The 11,669-nt window shown below is 37.8% G+C and overlaps 1 pseudogene; it reads left to right on the top strand.

Moving 5' to 3' along the window:
- Positions 1-2,518: 2,518 nt before the first annotated feature.
- On the top strand, positions 2,519-9,281 carry LOC149220387 (protein SUPPRESSOR OF GENE SILENCING 3 homolog; annotated as a pseudogene).
- The last annotated feature ends 2,388 nt before the right edge of the window (positions 9,282-11,669 follow it).

Below are 11,669 nucleotides of genomic sequence, written 5' to 3'. Positions count from 1 at the left end.
GGACTTCTCAGACAATGAGACAGTAAATACAACCTGGGCTCTGATTCCAAGATTCTTGATCTGGAATGTCTGGAAAGAATGTAACAATAGGATCTTCAAAGGAAAATCTGGCCCAGCTCAAAGCATCACAGCACAAATCCTAAAACAGCTCAAAGAAACGGTCAATGCCCTTTGGAAGCAATCTCCTGGAAAGCCCCTGGGTCATCGGGATGCTCACATTCTAGAGCTGTTGGGACTACAGTCTCATGTCCCTCAGGGCTTAAATAAGACAACAAAGCATATTTCAGAAGGAAAGGCTTTCTGGCAACCCCCTCCTCATGGATTTTTAAAATTCAACATAGATGGAGCCTCAAAAGGTAACCCTGGGGACGCTGGTTATGGAGGAGTCATAAGAGATGAAGAGGGCAACATAAAAGTCATCTTTCACAGTCACCTAGGGAAGGCTACCAACAATATGGCTGAACTCATGGCTATGGAGCAATGCTTGGAGATTCTGATGAAGTACAATTTACATAATACTATCATCGAGGCTGACTCGGAAATAAGTATTAATTCGATCAAGCGGCTAAGCACGGGTACTGCACCAGACAAAGTCTCAAGACACTGGAGACTTTTGCAGGTCTATCACCGAATTCAATCGCACCTAAGAATTCTAAGAACTCTCAGTTTTGTACATGTGCGCAGAGATGCCAACAAAGTAGCAGACTGGCTAGCCAATGAAGGGGTGAGATGCACAAGAGACAACAGGTGCTGCTTGTGGGAGTTGGTACCCACAGGTCAACTGCGTGAGGGTTGTTACACTCTGGCCCTCACAGACAAGGAGCAGTATCAGCACAGACAGGGAACCTAACAGTTAACCTTTCATCAATGGACGACAGGGGTTTGATAGAAAGACAACCTGAGATTGGGCATACTTGGGTCTCGCAGAGGAACACCATAGTTTGCCTTCTCAGAGGGGTTGCTGGGAGCTCGGTTAGTGAGCGGGCAGCTAGGAAAATTGTGACAATCCGTCCTAACAGGTGGCTCAGACGAATGGAGGGCAGCAGGTGCAGAGTTTCCGTGGTTTTGTGTTATCGAGTGTCTAAGCAGTTTCCGGGTTATCGAGCGCCCTCAAAACCCGAAATGGTTTCCCAGAAATGTATGCAATGCCACTCAGCGTTCAACACGTGGTTCTTGGAGGAGAGAGAATACCGCCCACATCGGGCAGGTATTCCTCCTGCTTCTTCTCCGCCCGATATTGCCCTCAGCCATTGGATCATGGAGCTACAGATCAACGGCTTAGGTTCGATGAGCAGGTTAGTGGGTCCAGGTGAACCCCAACGGACCCGAAATCCTTTTGATAAAGTCTCTATTCCCCTCTTTGGGTCTGATTAATGGTTTTGCGTTTTTGGGTGTCAAAGCGGTTTCTGGGTTATCAGGCGCCCTCGAAACCCGAAATGGTTTTCCAGAAATGGATGCGATGCCACTCAGCGTTCAACACATGGCTCTTGGAGGAGAGAGAATACCGCCCACATCGGGCGGGTATTCCTCTTGCTTCTTCTCCGCCCGATATTGCCCTCAGTCGTTGGATCATGGAGCTGCAAATCAACGGCTTAGATTCAATGAGCGGGTTAATGGGTCCAAGTGAACCCCAACAGATGGGAAATCTTTTTGATAAAGTCTCTATTCCCCTCTTTGGGTCCGCTTATTGTTTTTTCAGGTTCTCATGTTTTCGTTCAGGGCAGTGGAGGCCGTGAGTTTGGTTTTTCTTGGGCCTAGGCTTGTTTGTCATGTTGTTGCCTTTCTTCCCTATGCCGGAAGATTTTCTTTATTTTTCAGGTTTCTTCCTCTTTGGGCGCATTGTAATTTATGTAATATATTTTTCAGTGACAAGATAATAGAAGGACCGACTCTTGCTTTAGAAAAAAATATATATATATAAACCTAGGGGATTATTAATATTATAAACCAAAGGAATTAATAAACATAATGGATTATTAATTTTATAAACTTAAGGTATTAATAAACATAGGTCATTATTCCCCCGATTGGGGTGATGAAGCGGGAGGGCATAGGCATTAAGACTAACAATAAGAGAGGACGACAAGGACAGCCAACCACAGTCCTCATGCTTGAACAGCAGGGCGTGGTGGCGTCCTGCATGAACGTGGGAGCACCGATGGAGCGAAGTGGCACGATCATGAGGAGAGAGGCTGGCAAGAACGGCGGTGGCAGACGGATGGGACGTGGGGTAGGTGGGACGGGATACATGAGGATGGCAAGAGTAGGGAGAGAGAACAGAACGCGGAGAAGGGAAGACGGGAGCAAGGCTGCGCAAACGCTGGGGTATTTCCAGGAGTCTAAAAACGAAGAGATGGCTCACCTAGGCAGAGGCAGGGGATGAGGGGGCCGAGGGGAGAATGCAGGGCCCAGAAAGGGGAGGAAACCTATAGAGGTGGCAGTCAATAAAGCTCTAAGAGCATACAAGGATGGAACAGAAGCTGACATTCATAAACTGATCCAGGAAATAGAGGACAGCATCATGGAGGAAGACTCAAAACCGAAAATGGAGGAATGGGGGGACCTTGTTCCCGACCCAAGGCATACCAGGGGCAGGATGACTCTATTCCAACAAACCCTACACATTTACTGGGTCATGAAACGCCTGTTGGCCAGAGCTTTGGAACAGGTGGTGGAGGAGATGGCGGAAATCGCCCAAGGCATGCCCAACCTCAAAAAGGAAATGAAGAATCTGCAAATGATGATGTTTATGTAGGATAGAAAGCTGGATAGGATCCAGCAATGAATGACGGAGATGGCACCAGTGTTGGGTGACTCTGTTGTAGCACCGGCTATCATGGACTCCAAACAGGATGATAGCAAGGAATAGCTTTTTTCCTCCTAGGTTTTACCAATCTTTTTAGCGGATAGCCTTTACTTTTCTTGTCTTTGTATGTTAGTTCAGACCTTAAAATGTGTATCTAGTTGTGAAGTGTATCTAGCTTGGGTTGAAAGACTTGTAAAATTTTTCTACTGGATGGCTTATAACAGACTAAGGTGGCCAACAAACTTGGTTTCCCAAGTGGGCAAGTTGAGGCCACCAAGATTTTGTATATGGAACAACTTGCTTTTATAAATAGAAAAAAGAAGGAACTACTGTAGCTTACAAAAAAAAAACATAGGTCTTTATTAATTTTATAAATCCAATATATTAATAAACCCAAGGGATTAATATTATAAACCCAAGGGATTGACATTAAAAACTTTGGGATTAATATTATAGACACAAGAAATTAATAAACCAAATGATTTATTAAAATTATAAACCAAATGGATTAATAACCAGAAGGATTATAAACCCTTTGGTTTATAATATTAATTGCTCGGGTTCATTAATATGTTGGGTTAATAATATTAGTTCGTTGGGTTTATCATATTAATCCCTTTGGTTATAATACTTAGTTTATTATTAAAGTTTAATATTGTGACTTTGGAAGGGTACAACTTATTCAACGTCACATTGCGATGTTATCTTATGGTTTATATTTATAAGTTTTATTAGTAATCCTAGGATTTATAACATTAATCATAAGGTTTAATATTAATCCCTTGGACTTATTAATCACTTTGGTTTGTAACATCGATAAACCATTGGGTTTATTAATCTCTTGGATTTATAATATTAATAACCACTTAGCTTTAAAATATTAATAATCCCTTGCCTTCATTAATTCCTTGTGATTATTAGGCCGATAGGCCTTCCTTTGAAAGAGACTTTCGTCGTCCTTTTGTTTCTGACGTTGACACGTGGCGTCCACATTTTATATCGTCTCCCTCACCAAAACTGCTTTCCCGATTTTTGTTCCGGTTAAATATCTCAGACCCAAAACTGCTTTCCCGATTTCTGCTCCTTCACCACGACCTGCTTTCCGCTTTCTGCTCTTCCACGAACTGAACTGAACCTGAGCGAAATGAGCCTCCAGAAAGTTCCAGAATCGAACTCATTCTCTATAAATATTTACTTTGCAGAGGCATCCAGATAACAACAACATTTCCAAGATTTTGTTTGATTTAAATTCTGCTCAATCCCTTAATCGCGAGAAAGTCATGGCAAATCTATTTTTCAGCGAGTTCTGGGATCGATTCCCGTAGAGAAGGCCGCAGTGTAGTCCTTACATTTCTCATCCCTACGCTGCATCCAATGTGACTCCAACAAAACCCGAATATGATTTCTGGGGCGCTCCGAAGGTTAAGCCCAAGACATTCACAGTTCCAGTCCATGGTCCTTCCGATCATCCCTCGCCAAGTCCGAGTTCGGTGACCATTGGAAATGGTCATTCAGAACCTAATCCCAAGAAGGTTATTTCGATACCCGTCAATTCTGAGACTCCCGTATCGTCTTCAGGGATTAAGAAGGTTTTGGTTCCTCTATTGGATGAGACTTCTGCAGCCAACAAAATTCAGTCGAATTTCAGAGGGTTTTTCACCAGGAAGGGTGCACCTTTAAAGAATTTAAGGGTTATACGGGATGTGAAGGCAAAGGCCGAAGATATATGATGGCGTTTTGTTGATCGTGAAGTGGTGAGTCGATCCTTCAGAATGAGAAGGAACGCTTGAAGATCACCGAGGGCATAATGTCACTGTTGCTTAAACTTGACGCAATTCAAGTATGTATTTGAATGTCCTATGTTGGATTAAAACTCGGTTTGAATTGTAGGTCCAAACTCTGTTTTAACTTTCTAGAATATATTTTGAACTGCGACCTGAATTCCGAGCCTGTTCTAAAATACTTTTTGATTTTTTGGTCCGGCCCAACATGTTATAAAAAAAAATTGACCAGCGAAAAATTCGTTTAAATAATTGGCAGAAAAGATTGGCTTAAAGCCCTTTTCTAACTTTTGGTTTCGATCAAAACCCTATTTGATTTTATGTTTGGTTGGAAACCCAGTGTGAATTTTTGTTTGGGTGAAAACCCTTTTTGAATTATGGATCAAAACCTTCTTTAAATTTTCGTATAAACCCCTATTTTAGTTTCTATATCAGTTCTTTATAGCTTATACTCTTTCAATATCTTGAATGCTAAGAGTTCAACAGCATTGAGTGATCTTAACATCTTTTTCACTGTCTGGTCACATTTTTAATGTTTTAGATTGTGGCAGAAAATTGTATATTACGCATTTTGATTTGCAGGGCATGAATTCATTTGTGAGGGAATCAAGGAAAGCGGTAATTTGTGAGCTTGTTAATCTGCAAGAAATGGTAGATGTCATATTAGCTGGAAAATCGATAAGAGGGGGAGGTTCGACGGGTGCAGAATCTGTGGTGGAGGATATGCATGGTGATGGGTTTGATTTAAATTCTGCTCAATCCCTTAATCGTGAGAAAGTCATGGCAAATCTATTTTTCAGCGAGTTCTGGGATCGATTCCCACAGAGAAGGGCGCAGTGTAGTCCTTGCGTGCATTGTTTATTTTCTTATGCTTTGGTTTCATGAAATTGTTTATTTTTTTCCAATGGATTGGAATGGGAAATAAATAATTACTGGAGTATTTCAAAGGATATAAAGCCATGAAGGCAAGACATGCATATGGCCCAAAGGGACATCGTGGAATGAGTGTTCTTATATTTGAGGAATCTGCAATGGGATGCTTGGAGGCAGAGCGGTTACAAAAACAGTTTTTAAAGGAAGGGAGAGGAAAAGATGACTGGGAGCGACGTCGTGTATTGTTTTATCCAGGTGGAAAACGTGTACTATATGGTTACTTCGCAACAAAAGAAGAGATGGAGATTTTCAACAGACACTCAAAAGTTTTGTATTACTTACTTCTTTGAAGTCTATATGACATGTATCACAAAGGGGTGGATTGCAGAAATTTTGTTTCTAATTTAAAGTGTGCAACAAATTTCTGGGTGTCTCCTAACATAGTTACAGCTCATTAAGCATAGACACATTATTTATTAGGAAAGTCTGATTACGCACAGGAGGATTCTTTGATTGATTGTGTAATGTCTAAGACGCATTAGGTGGGAGATGCTTTTTGGTTCATGTACTCTGATGCTAGTGAGTAATTTTTTATTTTTTATTGGAGCTATTATAAAAGTGCAAGAGTATTTTGCAGGCAAAGCAAGGTTGAAGTATGAGATGAGATCATATCATAAAATGGTTGTGGAACCCATGAAGCAAATGGATGAGGACAATCAGAAGTTGTCTTGGTTTAAGACTAAAGTTGCTAAACAACAGGAGCACAGTAAAAATTTAGAAGAGACAGTTAATATAGTCTCATCAAAATTGTGTATGAAAGATGAAGAAATTAGGATTATTAGACAGAGGGCTACAGAGCAGCATGAGGAATGTAAGAAAGAAGTATGATTAATTTATGGTTGAGACTAGAGCACATGGAAGTTGAAACACAGCAACCTATAGTAGTTCAGTTAGTGTCTTGGACTTGCACCTTGTGTATAATTTTATGTGAGGCTTAAACTGTTGTTGTCCTTTGGACATGTAGTTTTAATGTTAAAACCCAATATGTTTAACTATATATGTCTTGTTCAGAATTTATCTTCTTTTGTTTTTTTTGAGGTTCCCACGAGTGCTATGCTAATTGAAAACTGCGAGCAGGTGGATTATTTGGAGCAAAGTTATAGAGAACAAATTGATCAGCTGAATGCCGATATTACAAAAAGAGAATCAAAGATGGAAGAGATGGAAGAGGAGTTCAAGAAAGCACACTTAGATCGTTGTCACCAACTTGAAGTTAACTCTGCAAAGCTCCCAAAAGGTGCACAAGTTGTGAATGATGAACAACAGGAACAACATATCAAGTAAATTTCCTTTCTATTCTGGACCTTTCTTTGATTTTCATCTATTTACTCTTTCTAGGAAATAACTTATTATATGTCATATGTGCACAGTGCTTTTTTTTCCCTTCAGTTCCTAAAGTTTAGAGCAACCAACATGTTTGTTTTGGCATGTATCTTATTGTAATAATACCTTGCTTTGTTCAGGGTGCTAGCAGGGTAGAATACACTTATTCTTAGTGGTCAGTGTTGTAACAGGCTTGCAAAATGTTTTGTCGAACTACTTAGATCTTGAAGAGTGAACTAGTCAAGCGTTAAAATTAAAAATGTTGTGCGATCAAACTATTCTTTTTGGCTTTGGTATGAATCATTTACTCTTGGGGAAAGAATTGCTTGGACTTCCTTGTCCTCTGTATATGCCTGCAAAATAGAAGCCATTTTTCCTTCAGTACACTTACCTTGAGATTTCACCAATAATCAACCACATAGTACCATACTAGCTGCATACTCAGCTCCAACCAGCTACATACTTGGTCCAAACCACTTTCATACACAACCAAACAAGGCTAAGCATAATCAACATCCTTGCTGGAAATATATGTCACGAGTTTGGTTTAAAGTTAATATAGGCAACATTCATGCCGGAAGCACCGACTTTGAACTTGGTCCAACAAAGGAAGCACAAGTGATCCTTCTATACAAATCCATCAATTAGTTGATGTAGGCCTCTCATCTGAAATTGACATGTATACATTATAATGCAAGTCAAAATGGAGGAAAGGGAAACATCAATATTTAGATGAAATTGATCGGCTGGTTACTCCACTAATAATGAAAATTTCCTTGGAAATCAATTGTTGGCCTTTCGTATGTAGACGCATGCCTTTTAGCGTAGTTCCAATACACTACCCATGGAGATGAATGCTTAGAAAATGTGAATATTTTCACCCAATATATACATATTTTATATGGTCTTGATTTGAACATTGGATACCTAAAAGTACCTCCCTTTAGGCAAGAAATGTCCTCGCAGCCTTGCATCCCTAGTATATTGGACACTCATGGGAAATGTGCCCTATGCAAGACATGCCCATGCAGGTTTGGCACTCGGATAATGCAAGCCTCGACATGTTTAAGACTTGGGGCACCAATAAATGTTAAAAAAATATATCAGACCATTAAAAAATGCGACCTTGTTCTGATGTGCCTGTTTTAGGGGTCTATGTGTCCCATGTTGGACACTCATAATCTCGTGTCCCTGACTTTCCTCCTATTGGCAATCAAATACAAGAGGAGTTTGAGAGGCCAATTTTTTGAAGTTCAATTTTAACTGCTAACTGTTATGATGTGAAGCGGAACCAACAATCAAATACAAGAGTTTTAAGGGCCATTTTTTTTAAGTTTAATTTTATCTGTATGATGTGATGCGGAACCAACAATCAAATACAAGAGTTTGAGAGTACAGTTTTTTGAAGTTTAATCTTAACCTCTATGATGTTATGGGAGACCAACAAACCCAATACTTCATTATTTAAAGCAACTTTAGCCTGTTAAATTGACTCATCTTTGGTATCTTAAGTTCCCCATTTTTTATTGAATCTTATAGCACCCGAAGGTGAAAAATAGAACAAGGTGATGGATAGTATCAGAATGTGAAAATTAAATTGAAGGCAAACACTCTTTAAGCGGGGAAACAATTTTGGTTTTGGAAACAAAACTTTTCAAAATTTTAGGAAATAAGAAAACAATATTTCTAATATTTTTTAAAATATTTAAAAGTTTAAAATGCTAAAATATTTCATAAATATTTAGAGTTCAATAAGTTTTGGAATCGTTTTCTTGGGTCCTGTACCATCGTAATTACTTGACAACCGACTAGAAGATTGCAAGGTAAAGATAATATGTTAGATTTTTTCAATGATACTTTATAATTGCCCATACATTTGTTAGATCCATTAAAATCGAAGTATTCATAGCTATGCTTTGGCCACATGTCTCTCTCCTATTGTCATCATTTGTGACATTCTTATACTAACTTTTTTTGTTTTCTTAGAAGGCAGAGGCCAGGAAATTTTTTTAAGATATCATTGAAAATATTTTTGCCTATTGAGGGGCTCAAGGATCTTTGCACTTTTTAAGATATGGTTATGGATTTCTGCACTTCTTATGATATGGTTATTTGTAGGCATCACTTTTAATTTACCAGATATATGTCTTCTCTGTTTTTAATGGTGTCAAGCGTTGCTTGTGATCTTGCTGTCTTGCAGAATTGATGAAGAGATTGCAAGAAGAAAAATGATAGTTGAAGGCAGCTTCAAAGATTCTGAAGAATATGAACGTGAGAGGCAAGAACTTGTTAAAATGCATGACAACAAGAGGAGGGAGATCAAGCTAAAACAGTTACAGGAAGAAGTAGCCTTAGAGAAGGAATTGGAGCGTGAGAGAGTTGAACAACTGGACAAGCATCTAAAGAGAAGGCAAGAAGTACATAATGTTGCTATTTAATTGTAGGGGTCGGAGAATTTCTATGCAATTAAATAAGCATGCTTTGTATTATAACCGTTTTTTAATTTTATTCACCCCTTGAAAAGCTACCCATGAAGAGCAAGGAAACTTCTGTAGCCATCATGTTGTTTGTATGTTGTGATCACTAGAAATTGGAGAACTGAATCATACGGATTGTAGAATCTATTTTTCCTTTTGATGAGAATGTTGAATCATTTTCCCTGGATACAAATATCCCTTTTAAATATACACCAAAAAAGGAAAAAAGAGAAGATTTATAAAGAGTTTCTGTTTCATTATCCTATATGATCCTTCTGTAAATGTGTTTTCCTTGGTTCTTGGTCGGAAAGCTAGAAGGGTAGAGAAGAATTGACTTCAAAGTTCAACTTGGATCTGTTGGATAGATGATTTTAAAGCATGTGGGCTTGGAAGGGTTTTTTTAATTTTCCTTTGAAGTTGTTTATAATTCTAATGATGATAGGCGTTGTTCACGACTTCAGGCCTTGAACGTCTCTGATAAATTTTAGTATTTCTGCATGGGAAAAGGTGCAATAGATTTTGTCCTTTTTAAATAGACGCAGTGCATAAAAGGCAGCTTTATGTTTTTTGTCAGGACACCAGTGTTGAACTTTTGCTTAAATTGAGAAAGAGGATCTCCTTTTTAACTTGTCATGATATGTTTGTCAGGACACCCGTGTTGAACTTTTGCTTATAGAGTATGTAATTGTATAGTTATTTACTTGTTATGACCCTCGACTATGTGTGCCCTAACGCGTGTTTGTGGGCACTGAACCAAGGCCCTGCTTGTGTATAATGGATAACTTAATCATTTGTAATTTGATTAAGTATTTATTTTAGGTTAAGTCCAAGACATTCACAGTTCCAGTCGATGGTCTTTTCGATCATCCCTCGCCAAGTCCGAGTTCGGTGACCAATGGGAATGGCCATTCAGAACCTAATCCCAAGAATTGTAGGTCCAAACTCTATTTTAACTTTGTAGAATACCTTTTGAACTACGACCCGAATTCTGGGCCTGTTCTAAAATACTCTTTGATTTTTTGGTCCGTCCCAACATGTTATAAAAAAATTGACCAGCTAAAAATTCATTTAAATAGTAGGCAGAAAAATTGGCTTAAAGCCCTTTTCTAACTTTTGGTTTCGATCAAAACCCTATTTGATTTTATGTTTGGCTGAAAATCACTCGAGTACTGCAAATTATTGTAGATTGTTGTTTAAAAATTGCACTTTGTTTTGTTATATTACCTGTAGGGCTCATCCATTTCGTTGCCTCCCATCTTAACAATGAATTACCTGTAGAGTTCATCCAGTTCCTGCCTCGAGTATGGGAACACCTCATCACACTTTATTTTCACATTAAAAGGAAAAAAAATATTGCAAATATAAAAGAACCATTCAAAATGCATCAATCACTTGCAGATTAAGTTTAGCAGACATAGAAGTTAATCGAGACCTTACAATGCTACGTTTTAACGTTCTTTCACATTAGTTTCTTTGTTAAGAAGACCATCCTTCCTATGGTCATTAACTTATAGGTCATTATGAACAAAGGATCAGTTACATCTACTATTAGTGGAAGGGGTCCTTTTAACAAATAAATTAAAGTGGAAAAAGGTCCTTTAAGAATGATAATATTTTTACATTTATTAATTATTTTTATGTCTTTTTAGTGATGTTGTAATGTAATATTTATTATTTTGGTTATGTCAAATTATATAAAAATAAAATAAAGTTAAATAATAACATAAATGTAATGTAAATATTTTAACTCTATAAGAATAAAATAATAATAAAAATACAAATTATTCATGGCATTGAGAATCCATAATATTCATGTGGAATGAAGCTTATTTAAAGGGAGAAATTAAACCAGCTTAGATCCATCATAACTTTGAATCTACCAAACCAAGAAGGATCAAATCTCTTGATATGCAAACCTCTTTTAAAGTGAAAGAAAATTTAATCTCTTGGTAAATTCTGAATTAAGACGGGTCGAGGGTGGTTTAAAATTTACATAACTTATACATATAAATATAAATGATAAAAATACTTTGTAATGTAATTTGTAATTAATTATCAAATATATCATCTTTTACAATATTTATATAAAATTTAAAATTTCCAATACATATGGGATATGGCATACATATCTACAAATGTGTTCCTCATACTTTACAATATCTATGTAGAATTTAAATTTGCCAATACATATGGCATATGGCATACATATCTACAAATGTGTTCCTCATACCATTTTTCCAATTTTCATAACATTTTTCAAATTTAAAAAACTTATCGGCCTCTCTTTGCACCTTTTGGGGCAATTGCTAGTAATATTAATCCCTTGGATTTATAATATTAGACTATTTG

Source organism: Pinus tabuliformis, chromosome Q (assembly GCF_031772625.1).
Source record: "Pinus tabuliformis cultivar Carrire ecotype Pingquan chromosome Q, CPIR1, whole genome shotgun sequence".
NCBI classification, from domain to species: Eukaryota; Viridiplantae; Streptophyta; class Pinopsida; order Pinales; family Pinaceae; genus Pinus; species Pinus tabuliformis.
Note: the sequence above shows the minus strand (reverse complement) of the source record. Positions and strands in the feature narration are given on the sequence as shown.